This window comes from Cupressus sempervirens, chromosome 9 (assembly GCF_028749045.1).
Source record: "Cupressus sempervirens isolate cs-2001-9-10 chromosome 9, ASM2874904v1, whole genome shotgun sequence".
NCBI lineage: Eukaryota > Viridiplantae > Streptophyta > Pinopsida > Cupressales > Cupressaceae > Cupressus > Cupressus sempervirens.
In genome coordinates this window covers 321,954,350-321,967,587 of record NC_143126.1, presented here as the reverse complement: position 1 = coordinate 321,967,587, position 13,238 = coordinate 321,954,350, and positions in this window count along the sequence as shown.

Below are 13,238 nucleotides of genomic sequence, written 5' to 3'. Positions count from 1 at the left end.
CCATTTACATCACTCACATTCACAGAAAGTGTGAAGATACAAGAATAAAGTAAATAACCATAGCGTAGAATCCATCTCATAACATAGTCAACAAATAGGTCCAATACATCATATAACCAGATAATCAATTATCATAGATCTACTTTCATCTCAAAATAACATCAACATGCAAATATGATAAACTGAATAGCATAGCAACAAAGCATCTATGGTGCGGAAATCAAAATATAACATTCGACCCTCAGGTCATCTCAAGGTACATATATCAAAAGAGTATCAAGTATCTCTCGAATCAAAAATAGACAAGGTACAGACTGCAAACACGAGAGGCACTACATAATATGACTATGCATTAACCTAAGTAAACTTTAGTAAAGTGTAAATTGTAAATACTTACTTACACCAACACCCCCCCTTAAGTGCAACTTAGGAAAATGTACTTAAGCTCAAAAAAGGTAGAGAATAATGCAAGATGGGTCCCAACTACTAGGCCATGTTAGGTACCCATGTATAAATTGCCAATGCAAAAGATATGCAATACAATCTCTCATAAAGTGGAGAAAGAGGGAAAACCACATGGGAAAAACAACCCTCCAAAAGGAGAGATAAGTACAATAAAACAAAACAAGAGAGAAGAAGACCTCATTTGAGGAAAAGATCCCCCTCATAAGGGAGAAGAAGTGGAAGAGTGACCAAATAGTCCTCCCTCAATGTAGAATGTACACCTATGGTAGATGCTTCAGGCTGAATGTAGAAAATCCTCCATAAGTGTAGAACAAAATTCTTCCCCTTAGGAAGAAATAACACCAAAGGTGTATCAATGAAGCCTCCCCCATCTGTAGGAAGAAACCTCAAAATATATGGAATCTCTAAAACCTAATCAAGTGTCCCCATGTCAATACTAAAAGTTTCCTCCTCCAAATCATGTGTACTATGCCACTCTACTAAAAAAGACAAATAATGATCAACTAAGGATGAATATAGAATGTGTATCAAAGACTCGAGAATCTCCTCTAAATAAAAAGTGACATCCTCCAACTGTTGTATCAAAGGATCCACCATCATGTCAACCTAAAAAGATTGATCAAGTAGAGAATAAAGATGAGGGTTAGCATGCTCTCTCACAACAAATGAAGAAGTATCATCTTGATCAAAGAGAAGATGAATGTTTCCAATAATGTCTCCTAAATCCAAAATGTAGGACTCCACAAAAAAACTAGAAATGTTTGTCAAGTAGTCATCCCATGGAACTAAGTTTGGAAAACAATGAGTGTCTTGCTGCACTGAATCATATGAATCCATATCTATATGAATACAAGAATTATAAAGAGAAACAATAGATGCAATATTAGTAGGAGGAGAAGAAATTGATGGCTCAAGAAATTGATCATATTTGAGAATACCCAAGTTCAAGTAGCTAAAGTCCTCCTCAAAGTTTGAATCAACACTAGAAGTGTGATCAAAATCTGGTGAGAAATCATTGTCATAATCATGAGAAAAATATGAGAAGTAGTATGGCCTAGATGTGTGATCAACCACCCCTATAGCAATGACCTCTCTAGTCTTCAAGTCTCTAATAAACATTGTATTAGGTGTGAGTTCTATAGTCCTCCTTGTATCCCCATAAATGAGTTGATAGATGGAAAGAAGATTATGACTAAAGTGAGGTACACACAGCACATCCTTGAAGTATCCCTCCCCCTTATCAATAGTTCCTTTCCCAATCACATTCATGTCAGTATTATTTCCCATCAAAATAGGTGGAGCATGAAAAGGATCAAATTATGAAAACATAGATTGTAAAAATGCCATATGATGTGAAGCCCCTGAATCTAGAAGCCATCTCCCTAAATCTTGACTTAAAGTAACAACTAAGGCTTGACCTTTTCCCATGTGATCATTTCCTTTATCATAATGTGAGGAAGAGGATGAAATATTCATTCTTGAAGGTAGATTTATTTAATTCTTCTTAAGAAGATTCTTTAGTCATCAATTTCCTTCTTATGGGAATGATGTTCTTCATGTCCACTCTTCTCACAATATGCAAAACTAAGAAACTCCCTCTTGGATGATGTCCCCTAATTATTGGAGATATCATGTGGTAAGGAGGTGGATTTCTCTTTCTCATTTTTTGTCTTATGTTTCCACTTTTTTTTCTTCTTTTTCCCTTGATTAGCTACCAATGCCATAGAATTGGAAGACTTGATAATTCCCATACACATTAATTTTGATTGTTTCAACATCAACATCTCTCCAAATGACTCAAATGAAGGTGTAGTGAATGAACTTCCCATTGTCAACTTGTGTGTATTGTAACTTGAAACAAAGGCTACATATTTTGAAGGAAGATTGCCCATCATATGATGATTCAATTGGGAATATTTAAGTTGTACTCTCAACCTATTAGCCTTGTTGATGAAATCTTGGATTGTGCCAAATCTTATAAGATCCAATTTGAGAAACTTTTCTTGAATTATGAATCCCTTATCTTCATCTACATTACCATACAAACTTTCAAGTTTATCCCAAGCTTCATGGGAACTACTCAGGGGTATACTATGAAATAGAAGATCTTTAGTGACCGATTCTATAATGATTCCAAAAGCATTAGATTCTTTAATTTTCCATGAAAATGTTTCCTTAGAATATATATTAGGACCAAAAGGAATTGGAATTGTTCCATTCACAAAGAGATTCAAGCCTTTCTTCATTAACTTGGTCCATAAATTTTCTTTCCATGTGGCATAGTTGCATGGAGTTAATTTAGAAAATGAAAAAGAATTCATGATGAAAAATTGAAATACAGAAAGAAAAATCACACAAGACACCACCCAAATTAGTCAATGAAAGAACCCCCCCCCCCCCCCCACCCATAATAGATGCTTTGGCACTTTATATTTAGTAGACTCATGTATATAAGGCACAAGACCTCTCAAGGACCTAAATAAGTACAAGTGCTAAAATAGGCCAAAAATGACCAAATGTTGAAAGTATAACGTCTACTTACAATTTCTCCAAACTAATATCAAATCTAGAAAGTAGACAAAAAATTATGCACTTTAATAAAAATGGTACCTTAAAATGTCTTTGTATGAGCCCAAATGAAGCCTCTAAAGTTGCAAAACTGAGGATTGCATAGGAACACTCACCAAAATATTTAAAGTCTGCAAAATTTGCTAACTAAAACCATAAAATATCTACATCAATGTAAGATTTAGGAAATGTAGTCCAAAATAAACAAATAAAATGTTTCTATTTTGGAGTCCATATGAGTGACTTATGGCCTTTTAAAGTTAGGCTACTAGATCAAAAATCAATACGAAGAGGGGTCCAAAACTGAAATGCCTACTTATGTCATCAAATCATGAGACTAAATTTGATGGTTTGGATCGCATCAATATAAATAAGAAGATGCACCTAGTGAGACTTATACACATCTCCATTTTAACTTGATGAAACTCTATCAAAAAACCAAAAAAATTAATGAAATTTACCAATATTTAGATGTGTAAAGGAAGCTTGCAATGCAATATTGGATCCAAAATATTTAACCAACTTCAATGTGCATGGATGTAGAATGGTAATATCATTTTGGAATTTGGGGATGGGATCTACATGATGAGCTTGGAAAGATCGAGTCATAGGCAGGTCAATGCTTGAATCCAAAGCTTTGCCAAGTGTCACTATTTGAAGTTAAGGATCAAGTGGCTATCCAATGCCAATGTTGCTAGACACTCTTGATCATAGGTATGTGTAGATCTCAAGTGCAGGAAGATTTATGACCACAAGGATTGATGTTGGAGATTGATAGGGCTCACACCATGAGTTATGTGTTTGGAGGTTTCTAATGTAATGTCACTATGGAGATAGCAGGGCATGCCAATTTTTGATCTTTGTGATAGTGAGAATATGATTCACTCTCTAAATTTTAATCAAAGATACTGAAACTATAGATGGAACATGATGAGAGTAGATGCTTTCTACCAATGATCTCATAGTATCATGCTTCGAATGGAAGAAGTTTTGACGTGACAATGCAGATTTGGGATATGGTTTAGCTTATGTGATGAGGATTCAAATCAACTACATATGGAAGACCCAAGTGGAAATTTCATATCCATACAACTCATGTGGGATCAGGTTCAACTTGGTGGTAGAGCAAGCTCCATTTTAATATAGAATTAAAAATGAATAGCTTGCCACTATGGTCAGACTCGCATGATGACATATCTGAAGGTGAATTACGCACAAAGAAAAGTGGATTGGATGAATTCTAGATCAATGATGCTAGTATTATAGACCACCTATTGGATGACTTATAGTACCATGGTGACCTTGATCCTCCAAAATGGGAAAATTAGGGTTCCAAGTCTAATTTGCAAAAAAAAATTGCCTCTAATTTGAGTTTTTCCCAATATAGGCAAATTTATAGTCAAAATTTGTCAGAATGGCCACTTGGACGCAATGGCAAGGTCATAAATTTCTCAAAATGCTCCCAATATCTACAAATATCCTAGGTATAAAGCTTGGCCCTCTAAGAAATGAGACAAAATGATGCTCTCCAATGGCTAGCAAATGAATGCTCATATGGCTCTAATACCATGTAAGAATTTTCCTAAGGCAATAATGCAATGCCAAGATCTAGAAGCACAAGTGATAGTAGAAGAGAGATGAGAGATGATCAAATGAGAATCTCAATAATGATCAAATGATAATGGATTTTAGATGAATATATCATATAAGTGCCTTGTATATAAAGGAAACTAATATGTCTAGGAGTCATATAAGAGACTAGCATAACAACTAAGCACATGTCCACCAAGAATGGATTATCCTTCATTGTGCATGAATGTACGTGCAATAATGAGAGGATAAGAATACAAAGGTGTATCTTGTAAAGAGATATAGTAGACAATGTGTTCTCAATTGGAGTGCAAACTACTATGTTGTCAACATGAAAAACTCCTAGGTGTCTACATGACAATTAATATGAATATACATTAACCTAAGGAAACTTAAGTAAAATGTAAATAGAAAATACTTATTTACACCAACATACTTTTAGTTTGAGGTTGGTGCTAGATATTCACTTGGTACTTCACTACATTCATAGTATCTTTCCTTATGATTTATGGTTTACTTTGGATTCATTTGATATCATGTTTAGATGATGTCTAGTATGTTACTTGATGAATTTATTTATCATGATGTTGTATCATTGCATATTTAAAACTTCTTACTACTACTTTAGATTAGTAATAGTATTGGTAGATTATCATGATAGATGTTTCTTATTTTATGTGATTTTAATGGATGATTTATTGGTAAGAAATATCTCATGGGATAACTCCAATGATCTTGTTGGAAAATTGAGATTCATTCTTAAGGGTATGGTTAGGGTTCTTGAGGTATTATGATGCCATTATGATAGGGAAGAAACATGAATTTCTATATATATTTAGTTGAATTAAGTTGGTTATATTACATGTGTGTTCTTTCCTTTTCATGATGATTTTTCTTATGTTCATTTTGTATATTGATAATGCAGATTAGATCAATGTATGTTATCGCAATCTATGTTTTAGCTTCATTTAAGTTCCTAGATTTACTTTCATTCTTTCAAATGATCATTCCTTGATTTCTATGGATTTGGTACTCCCTAGTGTGCGTTGGATGCAATTGTTCAATTGTGTGTTGTCTTTGATGTTACACAAATGTCATATTAGTCATCAGATAGAGTCTACCGAGATCAGTTGATCAACAAGGCAAAAGACAAATTCTACCAACTTCAAAAGGTTAGTAAAGAAGGTTTTTAGTGTCTACTAAGCATTCTCAAGCTTTACCTAATGCAGACAATTGTTATCGAGCTCTCATGAACAGTGAAGGAAATTTAGTTTTTACCAAGTTCACTTGGTAGCTAAAGGATTTTGCAAATTTTGTAGTGTTAATTGAGTTGAGGTGGTTAACTTAGGAAATTGTTTTTGAAAGTAGTGCTCACTAAGTAGGGTTGACCAATGAAGGATTTCATTGTTTTGTGAAATAAGGTTTATTTGTTTAATGTAATATTTGTAGCTGACTAATCTATGGTTTATTGGTAAATGTAAGTTATGAATGAGCTGACTTAATAATCTGAATGGTATATATAAGAGGTCAAGTTGTAAATTCTAAGTGTGTTATGGATTTGATGTGATTCAAATGTGAAGGAGGACTAATTATTGTGAAAGAAAATTTTGAAGGATGATTGGAGATCACTGAGGAGCAGCAAAGCTACATTTGATCAAGGATGATCTAATGGTGCAAAATAGAGATATGTAATCAGCAAATTTAGTTGCATCATATTCAAGTCAATTCATTGTTATTTTCTAACCATTGTAGTAGTGATTTCAAAATCTCTTAACAGAGTTGGTTTAATAGCCATTTTGTAAATCCTTTAACAAGGTGACAGTTGAGTTGAGTTGTTCTAAAGACCTCTAGCAAGGCCACTCTTAATAGGGTGATTAAATCCTCTAATAGGGTCACACCTAACAATGTGTATTGTAACCTTTAACAGGGTTGGCTCCTAACAAGGCTCACTTCAAAAGAGTAAAAATTGGTAGCTAGTTACTTGGTGGTTTTTTCCATATTGGGTTTCCACATTAAATTTGGTGTCTGTTGTGTTCATGTTATTTAATTTTTCATGCATACTAATAATTATGAATGCTTAAAGATGAGAAACACTTTAATCTACTGAGTTATAGCATTTTGTGATGTGTTTATTGAGTGATAGAAGTAACTAGTTATTTAAGACATCTGAGGGACCTAGATTTGTTTTTGTGGTAACTAATTCACCACCCCCCCCCCCCCCCCCGCCTCAGTTACTTCATCTATAATTCCAACAAATGGTATCAGAGCTTTTGGTGCTTGTAGGAAAATATTTCAAGGATCTAAGCTAAAGATTAGGATGTCTTACAAGAGGGAAATTCCAAGACTTAATAGGGAAAACTTCTCAACATGGCAAGGATTGATGAGACTTCATCTGGCTTCTATTGGTGATTTAGGGCTGAAGTACCTTGATGAAAAATATGCAAAACCTACTAGTACATTATCTATTAATGATATTGCTAAAAAGAAGACTCACAATAACATGATGATACATATTGCATCTACCCTAAGTTATGAAAAATTTGATGACATCAAGGATTGCAAAATTGCCTTTGAAATGTGAAACAAATTGAAAGAGATCTATGGAGGTGATGATAATGTGAGAAGAGACAAAGAAGAAAGTTTGAGAGGATAGTTTGATCGGATGAGGATGAGAGAGGATGAAAACATAGCAAAATATGTTGAAAGAGTTAAAGCAAGTGTTAGTGCAATCAAAGCATCTAGAGGAGATATCAAGGAAGAGATAGTTATAAGTAAAGTTCTTAGAACTCTATTTCTGATTTATGCAATCAAAGTTTTTGAAATTCAAGAAAGAAGATATGAAGCAAATCATAAGATAAATTTAGAGGCCATAGTTGGAAGACTGACTGCATTTGAGCTAGACAACTATGATAATTATGTTCCAGCTACCAAGAACATTCAATCAATATTTGAAGCCAAGCTTTCACTCAAGGAGAAAGACAAGAAGATAAAAGATCCTCAGTCAAATAGTGATGAAGAATTAGAACAGAGTTTAGAAAATGATCTTGAGGTGGTTGAAGCTCTTCTAGCATGGAAATATTCAAGAGGCAAAGGGAAATACAAAGGTAAGGTTCCTCTAATCTATTTTCCTTGTGAAGGAATTGGACATATTACTGCTAGGTGCCCAAATAAGCAGAATAAGGATGATAAGGTCACAAGTGCAATGGCAAGAAAGACTTCAAATAATTCAAGGATAAAGGTAAGAAAACATGTTTCATGGCTAAAGATTCGAATGACTTTGATGATGAAGAAGAAGATGAAATTGTTTACATTTTTTTAAAGGATGAATCTGATAATGATAAGGAAATGGCACTCATTTCTCATGTGAGCAAAAATGATACATGGATTATAGATAGTGGTTGTTCTCATCACATGACTGGTGATAAAACTAAGTTTGAACATTTTGAAGACTATGATGGTGACAGTGTGAGATTTGGTAATAATGAACCTTGTTGCATAAAAGGAAAAGGAAGAATCTCTCTAACCAAAGAACTTGTATGTGATAATGCATATTAGGTAGAAGGACTAAAACACAAACTATTGAGTGTGGCACAACTACTCAATAATGGATTCAAAGTGGAATTCATGCATGGAAAAGAAAGACTGTTGGATGGCAAAGGAAATTTGATTGGATCAAGCACTCAAACAAAAGGTAACTTGTTTTATCTTGAACTTGGTGAATGTTCATATTTTATTGCTCAAGTTGAAGAAAATTCGTTATGGCATAGGAGGTTGTGTCATGTGAACTTTGATAACTATATAAAAATAAGTAAATTTAGGAAATTAAGAGGCATTCCAAACATAAAGAAACCTGAGGTTGGTCTATGCAAGAATTGTCAAATTAGCAAGATGGGGAAGACTAGCTTTAAAAGCAAGAACTATTAGTCTGAAGAAATTTTAGAAACTGTGCATACTAATTTGTGTGGACCTATTGGCATTGAAATTTATATTGGAAAAAATTTCTTCATTCTTTTTGTTGATGATTACTCAAGAATGATGACTGGCGTGTACCTAAGAGAGAAATCAGAAGCATTGGAAAAGTTCAAATGGTATTTGGCCAGAGTAGAGAAGCAAATAGGAAAAAGACTAAAATATTTGAGGTCAAATAGAGGTGGTGAATTCATTTCACATGATTTCAATAACTATTGCATTGAAAGGGGAATCAAAAGATAGGTTTCACAACCTGGAACTCCTAAACAAAATGAAATAGTTGAAAGAAGGAACAGATCTATCATAGACTGTGTAAGAACCTTAATGATTGAAAAAAGCATTGCTATCAAATACTAGAAGAAAGCTATCAGCACTATAGTTCATACCTTGAACCGAGTACATATAAAGAAGGACTCATTCAAAACCCCCTATGAATTCTGGTATGGCTACAAACCAAATGTAAGTTACCTAAAAGTATTTGAAAGCAAATGTTACATTTTGAAAGAATCTAGAAAAGGTAAATTTGATGTGAAGGGTGATGAAGGAACATTTTTGGGATGTTCTTTCAAAAGTAAAGCATATAGATGTTTGAATTTGTCTACTCACAAAGTCATAGAAAGTGCACATGTAAAAGTTGATGAGTTTACAGAAAGAACTGAAGAAGAAAGCAAAAGGGAACTTGAAGACTATAGGAGATTTGTTTTCATTGAACCTGATACAGTGCTAGGTACACCTATCATTCAGAAATCTTCTACTCCAGAGTCTTTTGTAACTGAGTTGCAAGAAGTTCAAATTGAGCTAATGTCTACTAAGTTGCAAGAACCCAAGTTGCAAATAGAAGCTACCGAATCAACAGCTACCAAGCCCAAGCAACCAGAACTAGAACTAAAAATTGAAACATAGAAGGACAACAATACAAGTCATTCAAAAGGCAAGGATCCTATGCTAGCCAAGTATGTCATGAAGCATCATATACCAGATCAAATCATTGGAGACAAATCTGAAGGAACAATGACAAGAAATAAGTTGAAAAGCACTTGTTTACTTGTTGATTTTGAACCTAGGAATGTTAAAGATGCATTAGAAAATGAAATTTGGATTGAAGCTATGAATGAAGAGATAGAAAAGATAGAGAAAAAAAAATATGGACTCTTATACCTAGGCCTAAAGACAAAAATATGATTGTAACTAAGTGGGTATTCATAAACAAGTTAAATGAAGATGGTAAGGTGTTAAGGAATAAAGCTAGACTAGTATGCAAAGGATACTCTCAAGAAGAAGGTGTAGACTATGGAGAGACTTTTGCTTCTGTTGCAAGATTGGAAGGTGTCAAAACCTTACTTGCATATGTTGCATACAAAGGATTCAAAGTTTATTTGATAGATGTAAAGTCAACATTTCTCAATGGTATACTAGATGAAGAGGTTTACATTGAATAGCTTGAAGGTTTTTTTGATCCAGACAAGAAGGACATGGTCTACAAATTACATATAGCATTGTATGGTCTAAAACAAGCCCCTAGAGCATGGTATGAAAGACTACATAACTATCTTATTCAAATTGGTTTTCAAAGAACTAATGATAATAGTAGCTTGTACATCAAGGAAGGACCAAACAATAAGATTGTTTTGGCAGAAATATTTGTAGATAATTCTTTGTTTATAGGAAATGATGATCTTTGCAAAGAATTCTTTGAACAAATGAACAAGGAATTTGAAATGTCAATTTTTGGTGAGATCAAATTCTTTTTTGGTCTTCAAATTCAATAGAATGAGAATGGCATCTACATCACTCAATCTAAATACATCAAGGAGATACTAAAAAAATTTAGTATGGAAGACTGCAAACTAGTTGGGACTCCTATGTGTACTTGATTGAAACTTACCAAAGAAGATGAATCAAAGGAAGTGGATCAAACATTGTATAGATCTATGATTAGAAAGTTGCAGTATGTACTACACACAAGACCAGACATTGCCCTAGTAGTAAGAATTGTAGCAAGATTCTCAGCAAAACCAAAAGAAAATCACATGATGGCAATCAAAAGGATCATGAGATATTTGAAAGGAGCTAAAGATTATGGGTTATCGTATAAACTTGGAGGAAACCTACATTTAAAAATGTTCATTGATGTATATTGGGTAGGGAACATTGATGACAAAAAGAGTACAAGTGGAGGAGCTTTCTTTCTTGGAAAAAGGTTGGTTTCTTGGACAAGTAAAAAGCAAAACTATACATCCCAGTCCACAGCAGAGGCTAAATATGTTGCACATTGTTTGGTTTAAATAGTTATTGGAAGGTATCAAGAAAGAAATCAAAGAACCTATTGTTATGTTTTGTGACAATACAAGTGCAATTAACATATCCAAGAATCCAGTGATGCATTCAAAAACCAAGCATATAGCTATAAAGTATCACTTTGTTAGAGAATTGGTATAGGATAAGGAAATCAAATTGGAATATGCCCATACAAAGGAACAAATTGCTAACATATTCACAAAGCCTTTACATAAGGATGCATTCTTGTATCTAAGAAGTAAGTTAGGGGTCATTCCCCTATCTAAAGCTCACTAAAATACAGTTTTAGTGATGCATCAACATAAAAAGAATTGAAGATCTATCAGTTGATGCAGCAAAGTAATGAAGACACTGCATATGAATCAGTACTTAAGGTATATTGAAACTTATTTTGAAGTTGTGTTGCCTTTGGCATGTGTTGTCAAAGAGGGAGAGTTTACTATCATATCTTTCTAAAATTTGGAAAAAAAAAGAGAGTTTATGTAAGAGGGAGAGATTACTATGAAAGAGGGAGCTTACTGTAATGAAATATAAGAAGCATTATGTTAGAAAAGACTAGTTCTCAAATTTCATTCTGCTATGACATGTTGTGTTGCCATCAATGCCAAAGAGGGAGATTGTTGGATGAAATTTTTCAATTGTGTGTTGTCTTTGATGTTACATGAATGTCATATCAGTCATCAAATAGAGTCTACCAAGCTTAGTTGATTAGCAAGGCAAAAGATAGAGTCTACCGAGCTCAGAAGGTTAGTAAAGAAGGTTTACAGTGTCTACCAAGAGTTCTTAGGCTTTACATTGTGCAGACAGTTATTACCAATCTCTCATGAACAACAAAGGAAATTCAATTCTTACCAAGTTCACTTGGTAGCCAAAGGATTTTGTAGATTTTGTAGTGTTAACCGAGTTGAGATGGTTAACTCAAGAAATTGTTTCTAAAAGCAGTGCTTACCGAGTAGGGTCAGCCAATGAAGGATTTCATTGTTTTGTGAAATAAATTTTATTTGTTTAATGTAATATTTTTAGCTAACTAGTGTATGGTATATTGGTAAATATAACTTATGAATGAGTTGACTTGATAATCTGAATGGTATATATAAGAGGTCAAGTTGTGAATTCTAAGTGTGTGATGGATTTGTTGTGATTCAAATGCCAAGGAGGACTGATTATTGTAAAAGCAAATTTTGAAGGATGATTAGAGATCATTGAGGAGCAGCAAAGCTATATTTGATCAAGGAGGATCTAATGGTGTAGAATAGAGATATGTAATCAGAAAATTTAGTTGCATCATAGTTAGGTAAATTCATTGTTACTTTGTAACTTTCTATCTCTTAAAAGAGTTGGTTTAACAGTCATTTTGTAAATCCTCTAACAAGGTGACAGTTCAGTTGAATTGTTCTAAAGACCTCTAGCAAGGCCAATCTCAACAGGGTAATTAAATCTTCTAATAGGGTCACACATAATAGTGTGTATTGTAACCTTTACAAGGTTGGCTCCTAACAAGGCTCACTTCAGAAGAGTGAAAATTGGTAGCTAGTTACTTTGTGGTTTTTCCCATATTGGGTTTCCATGTTAAATTTGGTGTCTCTTGTGTTCATGTTATTTAATTTTGCATGCATGCTAATAATTATGAATGCTTAAAGATGAGTAACAAGTTAATCTACTAAGTTACAACATTTTGTGATGTTTTTATCGAGTGACAGTAGTAACTAGTTATTTAAGACATCTAAGGGACCTGGATTTGTTTTTGTGGTAATTGATTCAATCCCCCCCCCCCCCCTGCCCCGCCCCTCAATTACTTCATCTATAATTCCAACAGTGTGGAGGTTTCATGTTTTCATGCATTCCTTCTTTCATTTTGTTCTTCCTATCATTTTTTTTGTTTCCTGAGAAGGGAATTCTCTCATGAAACTTGGTGAAGTCTTGCGTAAGTATGTATATGATCATATGAAAGATTGAAGTCTCAGATGAGTATGTATATATACTTCAATTCCAGAGAAAATTCTTATGTAATCCTAGTAGGGAAAATCACTTGTCTTGTGGAGAATAATCACATAGGAGTCCATCCTAACTTGTCTAATATTTAAGGCTATTTTGTTGTATGGAAAATAGTGAGTGTTTGCTCACACACTGAGAATATGTAACTTATAGTTTTGGATACCCTTTTGGGTCTTGCATATTCTAGGATTGGAACACATCAGTGATAAGATGTATAAAATATATTATTCAATTATAATAATTTTCCTATACTTAGATATATTGTATACATATGATGATTCATTTGAGATAGGTTCCAACCCTCCTAAAGTTAAGACAAAGATTTTAGGAAATTTTAGGGCTTTAGGATTTTA